The 18,548-nt window shown below is 45.0% G+C and overlaps 1 long non-coding RNA gene across 2 annotated transcripts in view; it reads right to left on the minus strand.

Moving 5' to 3' along the window:
* Positions 1-1,302: 1,302 nt before the first annotated feature.
* The window catches only part of LOC121820741 (uncharacterized), a 35,676-nt gene continuing 18,430 nt past the window's right edge, over positions 1,303-18,548 (minus strand). For both annotated transcript variants that reach the window (XR_006061416.2, XR_009600638.1), the window contains 4 exons: positions 11,132-11,345; positions 6,170-6,236; positions 4,289-4,459; positions 1,303-1,849 (listed from right to left, as the gene is read on the minus strand). This is a non-coding gene — a long non-coding RNA (uncharacterized LOC121820741). The remainder of the gene's footprint in view (positions 1,850-4,288; positions 4,460-6,169; positions 6,237-11,131; positions 11,346-18,548) is intronic.

The following is an 18,548-nucleotide window of genomic DNA, read 5'->3' on the forward strand; positions in this document are numbered from 1 at the left end:
TGGGAGTGAAGAGTTTTAGCCACTGGATCACCGGGGAAGTCCCAAGCCCACATATTTCTCATACTTGAGGTCAAGAGATCTTCCTGACGACATGTATGCAAAAAGGTTCCTCTGGCCAAAAGAAGGAGAAGTCACACACGGAGAGGACCCTGAGATAAACCAAGTACACACTCAAAACTAGGCTAAGCAAGATGATTAATCAGAGGCAATCTAGAAGAAATGCCTCGTAGAAGTAATTCAACTCCCACGAGGGTGCTTGCCTGTGTGAGTCAACTCACATGTACCCTTTTCCCTCCTAAGAAACACTTCACTTGTTTCATCACTTTCTCTTTGTGGGAATTCATTTCTACAAAGCCAACGGGCCAGAGCCTTGTCACAGGTGACATTGGGTACTGGCCTTCGTAGCCTAATGGCTAGGATTCAGCACTCTCACTGCCTGTCCTGACTTCAATCTCCGGCCGGGGAACCAAAATCCTGCTTCAAGCCACTGCAGGTCGAGATCACCTGAGATCAGTAGGACAGACGGACTGGAGTCTCCTCTCTCTTTTTGACCTTTCCTGAATTCTGGCTGTTGGTAGCGTGTTTTGTATTCCTTACCAGGACCTCTGGTTGTAAGGTAACTCATTCAAGTGGTTACTCTCGTGCCTGGCCAGGGTAGGCAGTTTCAATCAGTGGTTCCCCTAACAACACTGACAAGCTTAAAGTAGCTTTTATTCAGCAAACTTTATCCTAGATTATGTGAAATTGAAAAACATATTACATATTTCTGAGAGTACACTTGATTTATATAAATGCTTAATTTTCTTTAAGCCAATTAGAGCCCCTCACCAATTACTTTGGCAATATCATCCAGAGGTGTTAAAAAATATACATTTATAAAACATACTCATAGACATACACAGACATATGTAGAGACCCAGAGATCTTATGCTTCTGTTTAAAGATTTTAGTCACAAGACTATTATGATAATGACAGCCCAAGTCTGTGAGTCTGACCCAGTGAGGCCAAACTGAGATGTCAGAGCTTGGAGCCAAGAAAGGTTTACGGCAGGGCTAGGCAAGGAGGTAGGTGGCACGAGCTCTAAAACACCCCCCGCCCTCTGAAGGGTTTCAGCGAAGCATTTTTAAAAGTCAGGTGAGGGAGGAGGGTTGCAAGCATTTGTGATCATCTTAGGCACAGTTCTCTGGCTGGCTGATAGGTAATAGGGCAGTGTCATAGAAGTTATTAATAACATTAGGTTGGGGGAGTGTGTAACTTCCCTCGTTCTGTCTCGCCACAGCAAAAAATTGAAGTGAAGGACAGACCGGTGTTACAGCTCAGTTTTATTTGGCAAGCAAAGGAAAATACATCCTTGAGGTGTGAGGGCGGGCTGACCCAAAAGATGCGAAGAGACGAGACACCCCCCCGCTGAAATTTGGCTCCTCTTTTTGTGTGATTTTTCTCCTCCCCCTGAGCCGGCCCTGTGTAAACTGGGCTAGCCAGGAGGGCTGTTTGTTTCACCTGAGGTTCTCACTGCAGTCCTCGGACCTTCCTTTGTTCTATTTTTGTAGGTTTTTCTCTTTGTTTTTTAGCCACTGCCATTCTGGGCCCCTTTTTCCTTTTCTAACTACCTAACATTCCCCCCTCAAGAGATGGGAGGCCCGATTCTTTGGGAATAGGGCATCGGGGTCTCTCTGGCTACTTCCTGCTGAGCTGAGACAGCAAGGGGCATTGGGCGTCCCTCTCTTGCTTATCGCAATCCTCAGAGTCCTTATAGTGGTGTCCATCTAAGGGTGAGTGATATTTCCCACGGTCGTGTAGTTTTATACATCCTTGTTGAACTGGCACCGCATGTTGTAGCTTGTTGACCTGGACAGAGATAAAATGGCTTAGACAATTGATAATACATGGAGCAATCATAAACAGCATCAAATGGTGATAACAGGGATTAGTAGGGGCATTAGCCAACTGCAGATTCCCCCTTTCCAGGAGAAAGATCCCCCAAAGAGAGACTGTAGCCACCCTGAGAACTCTCCATCTTGTTGAGGTCCTGTAGGATCTGGAATGTTTTTCTTGAAGACGGTGAGACTTTCTTTAATTTAACTGGAGGTATTTACCCGGAAACAACACGTCTCATTCAAGATGGCACAAGTCCCTCCTTGTTCAGGGGTCAGGAGCTCTATCTCCTGTCTGTTTTGGAGTACAAACCCTGCCAAGCTGTGTTGGCTCTTTAGAGCTGCCCTGAAAAATCTTATCCCCAGAAACTTAATTTTGGGCATGTTCATTAGAATGACACTCATTTGTGGTTCTGAATAGGTATCTGAGATTGCCCAGGGGCTCACAGGAGTATTGAGTGTTCTCTTCTGTTTTCTTCCATGGCCTGACTCGTGAGAAGTGAATCCAGGAGTCATGTCCTGGAACCTTGACTGATGTTGGGGTATAAAGTATTACAGGGTAGGGGCCCTTCCATGTGGGCTGGAGTTGAGCCTTTGGGGACTCATCTTTCCAGACTTTAATTAGGACTTGACTCCCTGGAGCATATAGTGGTGGCTCTTTAGAATCTTTTGGGTCCTGGTTGACACCCCACAAGTGTATGTCTTGTTGGAATTGCCCAATGACCATGGTGTAACTCTGGAGGGTCTGAGCCTCTGGATCTAGGAAGAGGTCATTGAGATGAACAAAAGTTCTCCCATATAGCATCTCATAAGGACTGAGACCAAGCTGTTCCTTAGGGACAATGCAGGTGGAGAGCTATTGGCAAAGCCTCCTTCCATCCCAGAAGGTCTCCCGGATTATCTTTCTTATCACTGATTTTGAGAATTGGTTGGCTTTTTCTACTTTTCTTGAAGACTGAGGCCTCCAGGCACAATGGAGATAATAAGTAATGCCCAAAGCTTTAGAGACCCCTTGGGTGACCTTAGAAGTAAATGATGTCCCATTGTCACTTTGTAATGATCTGGACAGACCAAATCTCAGAATGATTTCATGGAGCAGTTGGTTTTTTTTTTTTTTTTTTTTTACCCCCTCCTCAGTCTTCTCAGTCCGGGTGGAAAAGCCTTCACTCCATGCTGTGAATGTATCTATCATGACTAGTATGTATTTATCCCCTTGAGAAACTGGCATCTGGGTGAAGTCCATCTGCCAGTCCTCTCCTGGGTAGGCCCCACGTCGTCGGACAGGCTGGGCCAGCTGGGGTCTTCGAGCTCCTGGGGGGATGTTTAATTGGCAAGTGGGACAAGAGGAGACCACTTGCCTTATAGTCGTTTGGAGACCTGTTCCTCTGAAGGAACTTTCTAGTAATCTTTGGAAGGCTTTTTCCCCTAAATAAGTGGTGGTATGTGAGGAGTTAACCAACTTCCATTGGAGGTTCCCAGGCAGAAAAAGGAGTCCCTCCTTTTGGAACCACTCCATATGATTGAGGAGCCTGAGCTACCCCATTTTGTAAAAGAACTCCATTTTGCAAAGGTACCGGGCAAACAGACTTAGACTTTGGATATTGCCTAAACTTGCTCCACTGTGCACGAGCCAATCAGCCCTTAGGTTAAACCTCCTGACTTTAAGTTCAAGACTCTGTGATTTACCTTGGAAATAATGATTTACCTTTGTGATTTACCTTGGAAGTAATGATCTACCGTGGAAGTAAAAGAACCAATCAGAAATCCACACACAACCCTCCTTTGTTACCCTTTCACCTGAATATTTCCTATATAAGCAGTGTAACCCAAAACTCGGGGCTCCTTTCCTTAGCCGCTGCGTCGGTAATGGTGGGAGCCCCAGCTCGAGCTTGGTAATAAAAACTCTCTTGCTTTTGCATCAGATACCGGTTCCCTGGTGTTCATTGGGAGATTTCTCGACTTGGGCATAACATGATCTTCTTGAAAGCCCTCATTCTTAGCTTTAAGATAAGTCTCACCTTCAGCATATGAAGGATTTTCTGGCAAATTCGTCTGTGGAACTAAGGTGGCCACCCCTATTAGGTCATGGTTCTGTAATGCTGCTCTCTTAGCTGCCTGATCAGCTGCTCGGTTCCCTCGTGTCACTTCTGTGCTCCCTTTTTGGTGTCCTTTACAGTTGGAGACTGAAACCTCAGCAGACAGATGGACTGCTTCCAAGAGCCTAAGGATTTGATCCCCATATTTGATTGGGGACCCTCAGGTAGTCAAGTGGCCTATCTTCTTTCCAAATAGTGGCATGTGCATGCAGCACCGAAAGGCATACTTGGAGTCAGTGTAAATGGCTACTGTTTTTTCTTTTTCCAGCTGTAACACTTGAGTCAGGGCTATGAGCTCGCTAATTGAGCTGAAGTACCTGGTAGCAAAGGCTTAGCCTCTATGGTCTCAAAATTGGAGACTACTGCATATCTGGCTCTTTTTCCATCCAAGACAAAGCTGCTTCCATCAGTGTACCAGATTTCCTCAGGATTGGCCAGAGGATCTTCTGACAATCCCTCTCAGGGTTTTGTCCAGCGGTCCAAGGTTTCTAGACAAGAGTGAAAGGGGAGAGAGCCATTGGGTGTAGGCAGGAGGGTGGCAAGGTTAAGAACCTCACAAGGGGATATAGTCAGGCCTGGATTTTCCATTGGCACTATTTGGTATCTGAGGATTCTTTGATCAAACATCCATAAATGGCCTCTCCCATTTAGGAGTTGTTTTACTTGGCAGCTGGCAAAAATAGTTAGTTTGGCCCCAAAAGAGAGTTTTAAAGAATCTCCTATCAAGACTGCAATAGCAGCAAGATTTTGAAGGAAGGGAGGCCAGCCTCGGGCAGTTGGGTCGACCCTCTTGGATAAGTAAGCTACAGGCTGGGGCTCAGATCCCAACCTTTGAGTTAACACTCCCAAGGCTATTCCCTCTCTTTCATGGACACAAAGTTGGAATGCTTTTTCTGAGTCTGGCAACCTCAAGGCAGGTGCTTGAGTTAAGGCTTGTTTTAGTGTAGGCTCTGCCTTCTTTTGAGGCATCCCACATCATCCCATCCCTTTAAGCTTTCATATAATGGCTGAGCAATTAGACGATAGTGGGGTATAGATTCTACAATACCCAGTTAGCCCCAGGAAAGCTTGCAATTGTTTTCGAGTCATGGGGGAGGGCAACTGGAGGATTCCTTGTACTTGATCAGAGGACAGCCTCCTAGGCCCATGTGTAGTCTGGACTCCCAGGTGAGTGACCTTTGTCTCAAGCATCTGGGCCTTAGCACTGGAGATTTTATATTCCCTCTCTGCCAAAAAGTTTAGAACCTGAATTTCATGTCATTGGGCATTTTTCTCATCTGGAGAGAAGATTAGTAGGTCATCTATGTATTATAATTATTTTCCCATTAGGTCCCAGGCCCAGATCTAGGAGATCTTGGCTAAAAGCCTGCTCAAACAGGTGGGGGCTATCTCTGAAGCCTTGAGGTAATTGTCCAAGTCATCTGTTGGTGTTTTTCTCCTGGAGCCTCCCACTTGAAGGCAAAAAGGTATTGGGGTTCTTTAGCCAGTAGTATGCAAAAGAATGCATCTTGGAGATCCAGGACTGTAAACCATTTGGCACTGGGCAGGATTTCTCCCAAGAGTGCATAGGGATTGGGTACTGTGGGATGGAGGGGGACCACAGCTTCATTTATGATCCGGAGATCTTGAACCATTCACCAGGTCCCATCCCTTTTCTTTACAGGGAGGATTGGAGTGTTACACGGTGAATTGGTGAGGACCGATAGCCCACAGGCAAGGAATTTATTTACTAGAGGTTGAGGTCCTTCCTGAGCTTCTCTTCTGAGGGGGTACTGATTCCGGTTTGGAAACCGAGTAGGATCTCAGAAGACAATGACAGCTGGTTCAGCTGGATGGGCTTGTCCAGGAGTCTTCTGGTCACACACCGGGGGGTTAATTTTGTCCTCCCGTAGTTTTTGGCCCTTCCCTATTGGAGAGGGTATACTGGGTTCCTCATTAGTAACCGGAAGTGGTAGGGCTCTAGGGACTGAAAAGCTTCCCATCACAAGGGTGGTCCCCACTTTACTGAGGGACCACCAGAAACTGGTGGGAAAATATTTGTCCATCCCAGGAACAAAGAGGTGCTTGGGTGGGTATTTTTGTAATTTTTCTTCCTGTAGCACTTAAAATGGTACAGGTTTGGGAGGAGAAGGCTCTGGAGTAGGAGGTCAGGACAGAGTAGGTAGCCCCTGTGTCAACCAAGAAATCCTTGGACCTACCTGCCACATCCAGTTTCACCCTTGGCTCCAGCAACAGGTGGGCTGGCTGGAGCGGGCTGCTTCAGTCCTGCTGAAACAACGGTGAGGGAAGTCTTGGTGGTTGACCTTGAGGCTCTTGGGTCCCCAGGGCAGAGTGCTGCCCAATGTCCCAATTAATGGCATTTGTAGCAAACAGTTTTAGGAGACTTGTCATGGTTTTGATGCTCTTTGGCCCAATGTCCCACTTGTCTACAGATTAGGCATTTGCCTCATGCCTTGTCCTTCAAGGACTTGGGGTTTGCCATAGCGCTTCCCTGGAAGGCAGCCAGCATTTGGGCATGGGGTGTCTCTTTCCTTTTATCCCTTTCATGGGCCTTGGCCTCCCTCTCCTGTTCTCTGTTATAAAAGGGATTGATGGCTATCTGGACCATCTCATCTAAATATGCAGCAGGGTCCTGCTGCTGTAGCTGTTGTAACTTTATCCTGATGTCTGATGCACATTGGGACAGGAATTTGTCCTTTAAAATCACCTGTCCCTTGTAAGAGTCTAAGTCCAGATTGGTAAACTTTTGGAGATCCTCTTTTAGCCTTTCCAGAAAGGCAGTGGGGTTCTTGTTGGACTGCTGAGTTATTGCTGAGACCAGGCATAGTTGATTACTTTTTGCTGGGCTGCTCTTAGTCCTGCCTTTGCACAGATCAGAAAATGATCTCTTTCCCAGATGTGCTCAGGGTCATTATAATTCTAATTAGGATCTAAGGTGGGGACCGCCATTTCCCCTATTGGGTATTTATTGCTTGACATGTGAAACCCTGTAGCATACCTTCAGGCTTCCTTTAAGACCCTAGCATGCTCAGGTCCAGATAAAGTTTGGCTAAATATGACCATGATGTCCATGATGACCATGTCAAGTCAAAGGCCAAGGTAATGTGTTGGAATGTATCTATATATTTGCCTGGGTCAGCTGGATAGATTCCCAGGTCTTGTTTGATCTGTCTTGGAGAAGGGCTTATGGACCTGGGTTGGTCCAAATTCTCCAGTTTCAACTAGGGGACATACTCGAATTGGCTTCTGTGGAGGGGGTGCTCCCAGATATGGGGGCATGTTTGGATACAAGGAAGGAGCACCAGGCAGCTCGGGAGCCATGGGAGGCGAGCCTTCATGGGAGGCTTCCTTCTCTTGGTTGTCTGCGCCTCACACCATTTGCCTAGTAGGCTCACTTTTAGGGCGTACGACAATCCCGTACTTAAGACAGAGCTCCTTCATATCTCTTAGGTGGGAGAAAACTTGGACAGAGGGGATCTCTGTCCATTCCCCTTATCTTTTGCAGAGTACGTCTAGCTGCCACGTGGTATTGTGATTTAAAGTCCCATCCTCAGGCCAGGGTTCCTTATCCCTCAGAGGACACTGTGCCATGCAGTGGCACAAACGAATTTTAAGTGACTTCTCCTTAGGGTTTGAGGATTGAACAGCTTCCAGCTATCAAGGATGCATCTCAAGGACATCTGTCAGGAAGCGGGTTGGTTATTTCCCCTCTGAAAGACAGTGATGACAGGGAGGAAGAGAAAAAAGAAACAAACAAACAAAAATAGGCCTCCTTCTATTTCCATGAGTGGACTTTCTTAGAGATGAGTCTTTCTGAAGCTTATCCTACCCAGTACTGTTGCAACCTAAGAGTCAGGCATCCCCGAGGCAGGGTGCAGATCCCCAGGCAGGCTGAGGCGTGACAGCCTCCTGGAGATCAAATCCCCAGGCAGGTTGAGGCAGGTCAGTTTCCCAAGAATTGGGTCCCTGGGCAGGTCTAGGCAACCCCAGTTGTCACACTGGAGACCTTGGGGGGTGCCCAACTCCAGTCCGGGGGTCCCAGGAGGTCAACCTGCCTCAACCTGCCTAGGAATCTGGTCCTCGAAAGGCTGTCACACCTCAACCTGCTTGGGGATCCACCAGTCGAGGGGTCCCAGGAGGTCAGCATACCTAGACCTGCCCAGGGACCCAATTCTCAGGAGGCTGACCTGCCTCGACCTGCCTGGGGATTTGATCTCCAGGAGGCTGTCACACCTCAGCCTGCCTGGGGATCTGCACCCTGACCTGGGGATGCCTGACTCTTAGGTTGCAACAGTACTGGGTAGGATAAGCTTCAAAAAGACTCACCCTTAAGAAAGTCCACCCATGGAAATAGAAGGAGGCCTATTAGTTTTTTGTTTTTTTCTTTTTTCTAAGGGGTTGTAATCTTAACTCATTGCTGGTTTGTCTTCCATGGATGGGAATAAATATTATGATGTAAAGCAATCCAATTCTGTGCCCTGAGACTGAAAGGAGAAATAGTCATAAGCCTTATCCTCTTATTACTCTGAGGGAATGTAAGTCACTGATTTCTTCCCTTAGTCCTCCACAAGAGCAGTTTAGGGTGTTTCCAATGGTAAACATCTCATTGTCATAGACCCACTTTAGGTAATAACAGAAGTAATGACAAAGCAACAGGTTATCTGGTCCTGTTAGGGGTGTTAGGAGTATTTTAATAATAACAAACAGGGTAGAGTAATGTTGCCTACAAAGAGGCAGGGTCCTGGTTGTAGGAGTTAGTAAGTGGCTTAAGAACAAATTGATGAAAGTGAAAGAGAAGAGTGAAAAAGTTGGCTTAAAGCTCAACATTCAGAAAACAGATCATGGCATCTGGTCCCATCACTTCATGGCAAATAGATGGAGAAACAGTGGAAACAGTGTCATACTTTATTTTGGGGGGCCTCCAAAATTACTGCAGATGGTGACAGCAGCCATGAAATTAAAAGACACTTACTCCTTGGAAGAAAAGTTATGACCAACCTAGACAGCACCAACAAAGGTCCATCTAGTCAAGGCTATGGTTTCCAGTGGTCATGGATGGATGTGAGAGTTGGACTATAAGGAAAGCTGAATGCCGAAGAATTGATGCTTTTGAAATGTGGGGTTGGAGAAGACTCTTGAGAGTCCCTTGGATTGCAAGGAGATCCAACCAGTCCATACTAAAGGAAATCAGTCCTGAATATTCATTGAAAGGACTGATGCTGAAGCTGAAACTCAATACTTTGGCCACCTGATGAGAAGAGCTGACTCATTGGAAAAGACCCTGAGACTGGGAAAGATTGAAGGCAGGAGGAGAAGGGGACGACAGAGGATGAGATGGTTGGATGGCATCACCGACTCAATTGGCATGAGTTTGAGTAAACTCTGGGAGTTGGTGGTGGTCAGGGAAGCCTGGCGTGCTGCAGTCCATGGGATTGCAAAGAGTTGGACACGACTGAACAACTCAACTGAACTGAACTGAACTAAGAGCAAATTGATAAGAGGCAACAGACCCGATGTTCCATAAAAGTGGAGTGGAGATTTGATCCAGGGGTATGTTTGTAACTTTAGGAGAAGGGTGGTAAGGGTTTGGGCCCAAAAATTATCCCTGGATGCCCAATTACCCTTGAAGGGATGCCACCAACAGATAAACCTCCAGTAGGTATTGAGTCACTGAGCCTAGCGGGGTTCACTGAGAGATGCTGTTGTTGCAGATGTTGCAGGAAACATGGAAGATGAAGGCCTGAATATCTAGAGAGATTGGATGTTATACAGCATTTCTCTCCCAAAGGCCAGCTATTTTCTGGTTGTCCCACCAGAAGACTGTAGAGGCAACATTGTGGGCCCGGGCACGGCTCAGGAAAGTGAAAGTGAAAGCGAAGTCGCTCAGTCGTGCCCAACTCTTTGCAACCCCATGGACAGTGGCCTGCACCAAGCTCCGCTGTCCATGGGATTTTCCAGGCAAGAGTACTGGAGTGGGTTGCCATTTCCTTCTCCAGGGAATCTTCCCGACCCAGGGATAGAACCCAGGTCTCCCGCATTGTAGACGGACGCTTTTACCGTCAAGCATGAAACAGGAGGGAAGGGGGCAGGGCTCAGCTTTTGCAAAAATGACATAACCCAAGGGCAAAATGTAAACCAATTAAAATCAAATGGGCCCAAGATGACAAGTCAAATTCAACTAAACCTTGATCCTCAATCTGCAAGCTAAATGACGCATCCAGAGGTGCCAGGACAGTTCCACTGCTGCTACTGCTGCTAAGTGGCTTCAGTCGTGTCCGACTCTGCACGACCCCATAGATGGCAGCCCATCAGGCTCCCCTGTCCCTGGGATTCTCCAGGCAAGAACACTGGAGTGGGTTGCCATTTCCTTCTCCAATGCATGAAAGTGAAAAGTGAAAGTGAAGTCACTCAGTCGTGTCTGACTCTTAACGACCCCATGGACTGCAGCCTACCAGGCTCCTCCATCCATGGGATTTTCCAGGCAAGAGTACTGGAGTGGGGTGCCATTGCCTTCTCCAGGACAGTTCCAAGGCACTGTCAAAAGACCGAGGAGTGGGTGGTTCCCCAGGTGTTGGAATGAATGATCCTCCCACACATTAGCATATGAAATCACCCAGCCCTAGAAAACTAACCACACCATATTCCATGGCTGCTTCCCTCTGTGATGGCCCACACTCTTGGAGAGTGATTCTCTCTGAATCCAAACAAATCCACCTATCTTACCTATCGCTGTGTCTCTCACTGAATTTTTTTGCAATGAGACATCAAGAGCCTGAGCTTCATTAGGTCCTGAAGCCAGGCACCATGGGTTTTGGCCAGGGTCAAATCCCGGGAGAGAGGAGCTGAAGGACAGGAGGAAAAAGCAGTGGGAAAAAGGTGCCGAGTAATCCCCTTCATAACCTGCTGGAAAATCTGCTAAATACCTGGCCTGTGCTCACAGTCTTCATTGGCCCAATCCTTGGCACAAAGATTAAGGACAGAAGAACCTCCACCAGCTTGGGCAACAGCTACTAAGTAGCCCGTGCCAGAGTCCCTCAACTGCACCCACTGCAGTGCGCCTATTCGCAGGGTGTTGAAGGAAACAAGCAACGAGAGATTGTAAAGGAAATAAAATTTGTTAGCCATATGTCCTTCCATCCATAGGAGTGAGGACATCCTACCTTAACCAGAGGTCTTCTGGAATCTGAGACTGAGCCCCGTGAGCTTTCTGCTGTTTGTTTGTTTGTTTTTGCTGTCCCAGTTTTCAGCACGCTGGGCTTCTTGTCACTTCCTCTGCATTGGGTTTTCCTCTCATTCAGCTTCCACTTGGCTTCCACCTTGCTGAGATGAGGTTGCTCCGGCCAGGTTAAATCTGAGTCATGGCACCATATATGTCTAAACACAGAGTTCAGAGTCCATTGGAAAGGTGGCCAAGCATGATCAGCATGAACAGGCCTAAGATGGAGTTCAGGCCCTATGAATTCCTTCTTCAATGTGAAGAGAAGGACGCCCCAGCGCGCAGGAAGAGTGAGAGCGAGAGAGAGCTTTGGCTCCTCTTTTTATATGTTTTTTCCTCCCCCTGGGCCTGACATATGTAAATTGGGTCAGCCAGATGTCTTGTTTGTTCTACCTGAGGTCCTCACTCCGGTCCTTGGATCTTCCTTTGTTCTATTTTCACGGGCTTTTCTCTTCCTTTTCTTTTAGCCACCGCCATTCTGGATTCCTTTTCCCTATTCTAACTACCTAACACTTTGTCAGCATGTGTCTCCTCGGACAAATCTTTTCCAAGTGTGAGACAAAAGCCCACTCTTGGGGCTCTGGAGCAGGTCCCTCTTCCTGCAACAGTTTCAGAGAGGAGTTTAGAAGGTTGGTCGGACTGGAGTATCCTCTCTCCTTTTGACCTTTCCCAAATTCTTCCAGTTGCTGGTAGCTTGGTAGTTCCTTACCAGGACTTCCTGTTGTAAGATTATTTATGAAAGTGGTGTTGCTCACCAAAACCTAGGCTTTCTCTGCCCACTAAAGCTGAATAAAAAATACACATACAGAGTTTGGAGGAAATAGAAGGGGCCTTTATTTCACAGTGGACTCATGCCTCAAGAACTGTGCCCACCCCTCCATGAGGGATCTAGGGGCTTATATAAGATGTGAGCTTGCATATAGGAGTCAGTAATCAGGAACAAAGAAGAAGCTCTCAGGGGAATTAGCTAAGTGTCTTGGCAACTTTTGTGAGTGGCCCTGGATCGTGGGAGAGCTATTATGTTTTGCATCCTGTTTTTTAGGGCATTCTCCCCTAAGCCAAATGACACTATATACCCAGAGAGAAGAAAAACATTCTGAGGAGAAACAGCTATGATCTATGTATAGAACATAGGATTCTTTTTTTTTTAAGTTGAGCAATTCCATTTATTTATTTGTTGTTATTGAAGTATAGTCAATTTAAAGATTTCTTTTCATTTCTGTCTCAGTTGAAGATTTTCTCCTGATTTAAAAAAAAAAGCAAATTGAAGATAATATAGTCGGACAGGTGGGTCAGTCAGCCTTTTGAAGTATTCAGATTGCAATGCATTTCTTTAAGGAATTAAAAACAACTGTTCTTGTAAGAACTGAATGCAGCTTAAGAAACTATTTCCCTTCATCTCAAAAGCTTGTAGGTCTCCTAAAATTCTGGATTTAGAAAATAAAATTCCTCCTTGGAGAACTTGCTTTCTTTCCTTGGTCTTTAAGATATAAATGTATACCCGGTCTTCTCCAGGAACTTTTATCTAGCCCATATCTTTGAAATGCAAATCTCAGTGAGGTAACTTTTATTAGAGAAAAGGAAAAGATACTTGGAAACTAGGTAGATGAAAAATCTTTAGAGTTATCACAAACATTATTAAAAAGCATTGCCATCTGAGCAGGTAACTTTAACTTATTCCATCCACCAGAAACATAATTTTGATCCAACTGTGTTTTTTTAAAAAGTAAACTAAAAAAGTGAGTTTTTATCAACTAAAAGTGAGTTTTGCCTTATCATAACTGAGCAGGACCCTATGGGGCATTCCTGGGACAGGCCTTCCTCCATATCCTCTGGCTTACCTCTCTCTGAAGTACTTAGATAACAGTATTTGATATACATTTCCTGAATTGTTTAGTTAGGGGAACCACTGACCAAAACTGCCTGCCCTGGTTAGGCAAGATAGTAGCCACTGTTACAGTGAAAAGGGGGTGGGGGGAAGAGTGAGTTTTTAAATGTTCCTTTCCTGAGAACAAAGAAGATAAAAGAGTGAGCAGGCGGGAACATTCCTAGTTTTTTTTATTTTTTCTTTTTACTTTGACTGCTCCTAGCTCTGAAAGTCTATAACTAATAAGTTTGCTTTTCTCCCCTCTAACTCTGCAGGAGCTACACTTCACACCTATTTTCCTTTGACGCTATGCGAAATACATCCTGTGTCTGGGGTTTACCCTTACAACATCCTTTCCCTTGTAGTTAGATATCAGAAAGAAGGCCCCAGAACCACCAAACTGCCAGACTCAATTACTGGATTGCTGACACCAGCCTATAATTGTCTTTGTTTTTTTTTTTTTTTTTTGCCTGCTTTTTCAGTTTTTTATTTTTTAAATTTTAAAATCTTTAATTCTTACATGCATTCCCAAACATGAACCCCCCTCCCACCCTATAATTGTCTTTGAAACAATGCAAAAAGAAGAAATCAAAATCCTAACCCCTTTGATAAGGCAAAACTCACTTTTAGTTGATAAAAACTCACTTTTTTAGTTTACTTTTTAAAAAAACACAGTTGGATCAAAATTATGTTTCTGGTGGATGGAATAAGTTAAAGTTACCTGCTCAGATGGCAATGCTTTTTAATAATGTTTGTGATAACTCTAAAGATTTTTCATCTACCTAGTTTCCAAGTATCTTTTCCTTTTCTCTAATAAAAGTTACCTCACTGAGATTTGCATTTCAAAGATATGGGCTAGATAAGAGTTCCTGGAGAAGACCGGGTATACATTTACATCTTAAAGACCAAGGAAAGAAAGCAAGTTCTCCAAGGAGGAATTTTATTTTCTAAATCCAGAATTTTAGGAGACCTACAAGCTTTTGAGATGAAGGGAAATAGTTTCTTAAGCTGCATTCAGTTCTTACAAGAACAGTTGTTTTTAATTCCTTAAAGAAATGCATTGCAATCTGAATACTTCAAAAGGCTGACTGACCCACCTGTCCAACTATATTATCTTCAATTTGCTTTTTTTTTTAAATCAGGAGAAAATCTTCAACTGAGACAGAAATGAAAAGAAATCTTTAAATTGACTATACTTCAATAACAACAAATAAATAAATGGAAAAAAATAAAAAAATAAATGGAATTACTCAACTTAAAAAAAAAAAAAGAATGTTATGTTCTATACATAGATCATAGCTGTTTCTCCTCAGAATGTTTTTCTTCTCTCTGGGTATATAGTGTCATTTGGCTTAGGGGAGAATGCCCTAAAAAACAGGATGCAAAACATAATAGCTCTCCCAAGATCCAGAGCCACTCACAAAAGTCACCAAGACACTTAGCTAATTCCCCTGAGAGCTGGCAACAGTAGGACCTCAGCTATAAATGGTGTGCAACCTTGTTTTGTGCTAGTCTCAGGCTACCAACAACTAATGTTGTGGTTGGACCAGCTTTTTCAGCTCTTATAATTGTTGCAGGAAGGGGGACCCCATCCAGGGCCCGAAACTGGGCTCTTGTCTAACACTCAGAAATGAACTGTCCCAGGAGACACACAAGCTGACAAAGCAAGAGATTTTATTGAGAAAGGGCACCTGGGTGGAGAGCAGTAGGGTAAGGGAAGCCAGAACAGTTCTGCCACGTGGCTTGCAGTCTCGGGTTTTATGATCATGGGATTAGTTTCCGGGTGTCCTTAGCCAATCATTCTGACTCAGAGTCCTTCCTGGAGGTACACGCCTTCTTCAGCCAATTAGTTCCGTGCTCCTTAGCAGGACCTCCTGTCATAAAACAACTCATGCAAATGGTTACTATGGTGCCTGGCCAGACTGGGCGATTTCAATCAGTGTGCTTCCCCTAACATAATTGCAAGATGCCCTTTAGCAATAACTATCAGCAAAACGAAAAAATAGAGGCTTACTATTTACAAGACCTAGGAACTACCCAGCACACCTGGGGCTGAAGAAGGAATTCATAGGGCCTGGACTCCATCTTAGGCCTGTTCATGCTGATCATGCTCAGCCACCTTTCCAATGGACTCTGAACTCTGTGTTTAGTGCCTATGAAAACAACAACAGAAGGATAAGACCCCTGCATACAGGGGAACCTTGAAGAGCATATCTAGGTTACTCATCGCCTAAGAGAAAATATATACTATTTTCAGTATATACTATATACTGAATGTTTATATATATACTAAAACATATACTAATCACCCCTTCCTCCAGACAGGCCATAAATTTTTCTGTATCTATCGGAGTGTAACCTCGGGTTTATTGATTGTTGGCTAATTGTTTGACTGTTTGAGCACATGAGCACATAGCACGTGAATCATGGGGTTACTTGGATTGTATTTTCCTTGGTTTATGTAAGTCTCAAGGAATTTGGAGTGGTGGGTTCAGACACGTACACATGGGGTATAGAAGATTTTCACAAATGCTGGTCGGAGTCCTTGGCTAAGAGGAGACTGTGCTTGGGCCCGCCGGTGTAATAAACGGCACTCCACTATCTGCATTGTCCTTCTGAGTGAGTTTGTTTCCCAGAACACGTGGCTACAACAGGGCCACACAACAAGGTCATGGGGAGACACATACAGGCCCGGAGTTCTGCTTTTGTCGTGGAAAGGAAACTCCTTCTAGGGCCCAAAAGTGAGCTCTTGTGTAACACTCAGAAAAGAATTGCCCAAGGAGACACACAAGCTAACGAAGCAAGAGACTTTATTGGAAAGGGCACCTGGGAAGACAGCAGCACGGTAAGGAAACCCAGGAGAACTGCTCTGCCATGTGGCTCAAAGTCTCGGGTTTTATGGTAATGGGATTAGTTTCCTGGTTGTCTTTTGGCAATCATTCTGACTCAGAGTCCTTCCTGGTGGTGCATGCCTTGCTCAGCCAAGATGGATGCCAGTGATAAGGATTCTGGGAGGTGGTGGGACATGTGGTGTCTCCTCTTGACCTTTCCTGAACTCTTCCGGTTGGTGGTAGCTTATTAGTTCCATTTCCTTACTAGGACCTCCTGTCATAAAATAACTCACACAAATAGTTACTATGGTGCCTGGCCAGAGTGGGCGGTTTCAGTCAGTGTGCTTCCCCTAACACATTTATTGGAGTTGAGAGTGAGTGCCTAGGGGTTTGGGGCCTCACTTTTTATTTGTGAATTTACTATATAAGAGCAGGGATTTAAAGAGTGGGATGCGGAAAAACAAAAACCATGTAGACCAATCGATTAGTTATTTAAACCCACCAGAATCTCTAAAATGAAGTGTTACCAAGTCCAAGCTCAGTCAGCGCACCCCCAGACAGGCCAATAAATCGGAGAGACAGTGTTAAGGCAAGAAATGCAACTTTATTTGGAAAGCTGACTGACTAAGATGACAGACTAATGTCTCAAAATAGCCACCTTATGGAGTCTGGATGCCAGATTCTTTTATAGACCAGAGAAATGGGGAGGTGAGGAAGTAGTTAAAAGGCAGTTAATCTTGCAAAGGAGCTTCCCTGGTGACTCAGAAGGTAAAGCATCTGCATCCCGCCTGCTATGCGGGAGACCTGGGTTCAATCCCTGGGTCAAGAAGATCCCCTGGAGAAGGAAATGGCAACCTATTTCAGTACTCTTGCCTGGAAAATTCCATGGATGGAGGAGACTGGTAGGCTACACTCCATGGGGTTGCAGACTTGGACATGACTGACCGACTTCACTTTCACTTTCAGTCTTGCAAATATCTCCTAGAATAGCCAGCCTCAGGGATTTCAGTTCAGTCGCTCAGTTGTGTCTGACTCTTTGCGACCCCATGAATCGAAGCATGTCAGGCCTCCTTGTCCATCACCAACTCCCGGAGTTCACTCAGATTCATGTCCATCGAGTCAGTGATGCCATCCAGCCATCTCATCCTCGGTCTTCCCCTTCTCCTCCTGCCCCCAATCCCTCCCAGCATCAGGGGCTTTTCCAATGAGTCAACTCTTCACATGAGGTGGCCAAAGTATTGGAGTTTCAGCTTTAGCATCAGTTCTTCCAAAGAACACCCAGGACAGATCTCCTTCAGAATGGACTGGCTGGATCTCCTTGCAGTCCAAGGGACTCTCAAGAGTCTTCTCCAACACCACAGTTCAAAAGCATCAATTCTTTGGCATTCAGCTTTCTTCACTGTCCAACTCTCACATCCATACATAACTACTGGAAAAACCATAGCCTTGACTAGATGGACCTTTGTTGGCAAAGTAATGTCTCTGCTTTTGAATATGCTATCTAGGTTCGTCATAACTTCCCTTCCAAGCAGTAAGCGTCTTTTAATTTCATGGCTGCAGTCACCATCTGCAGTGATTTTGGAGGCCCCAAAATGAAGTCTGACACTGTTTCCACTGTTTCCCCATCTATTTCCCATGAAGTGATGGGACCAGATGCCATGATCTTAGTTTTCTGAATGTTGAGCTTTAAGCCAACTTTTCACTTTCCTCCTTCACTTTCATCAAGAGGCTTTTTAGTTCCTCTTCACTTTCTGCCATAAGGGGTAGTGTCATCTGCATATCTGAGGTTATTGATATTTCTCCCAGCAATCTTGATTCCAGCTTGTGCTTCTTCCAGCCCAGCGTTTCTCATGATGTACTCTGCATATAAGTTAAATAAGCAGGGTGACAATATACAGCCTTGGCATACCCCTTTTCCTATTTGGAACCAGACTGTTGTTCCATGTCCAGTTCTAACTGTTGCTTCCTGACCTGCATATAGGTTTCTCAAGAGACAGGTCAGATGGTCTGGTGTTCCCATCCCTTTCAGAATTTTCCACCGTTTATTGTGGTCCACACAGTCAAAGGCTTTAGCATAGGCAATAAAGCAGAAATAGATGTTTTTCTGGAACTCTCTTGCTTTTTCAATGATCCAGTGGATGTTGGCAATTTGATCTCTGGTTCCTCTGCCTTTTCTAAAACCAGCTGGACATCTGGAAGTTCATGGTTCATGTATTGCTGAAGGCTGGTTTGGAGAATTTTGAGCATTACTTTACTAGCGTGTGAGATGAGTGCAATTGTGTGGTAGTTTGAGCATTCTTTGGCATTGCCTTTCTTTGAGATTGGAATGAAAACTGACCTTTTCCAGTCCTGTGGCCACTGCTGAGTTTCCCAAATTTGCTGGCATATTGAGTGCAGCACCTTCACAGCATCATCTTTCAGGATTTGAAATAGCTCAACTGGAATTCCATCACCTCTACTAGCTTTGTTTGTAGTGATGCTTTCTAAGGCTCACTTGACTCACATTCCAGGATGTCTGGCTCTAGGTGAGTGATCACATCGTGATTATCTTGGTCATGAAGATCTTTTTTGTCCAGTTCTTCTGTGTATTCTTGCCACCTCTTCTTAATATCTTCTGCTTCTGTTAGGTCCCATCTGTCATTTCTGTTCTTTATGAGGCCAAT

This window comes from Ovis aries, chromosome 1 (genome assembly GCF_016772045.2).
Source record: "Ovis aries strain OAR_USU_Benz2616 breed Rambouillet chromosome 1, ARS-UI_Ramb_v3.0, whole genome shotgun sequence".
NCBI lineage: Eukaryota > Metazoa > Chordata > Mammalia > Artiodactyla > Bovidae > Ovis > Ovis aries.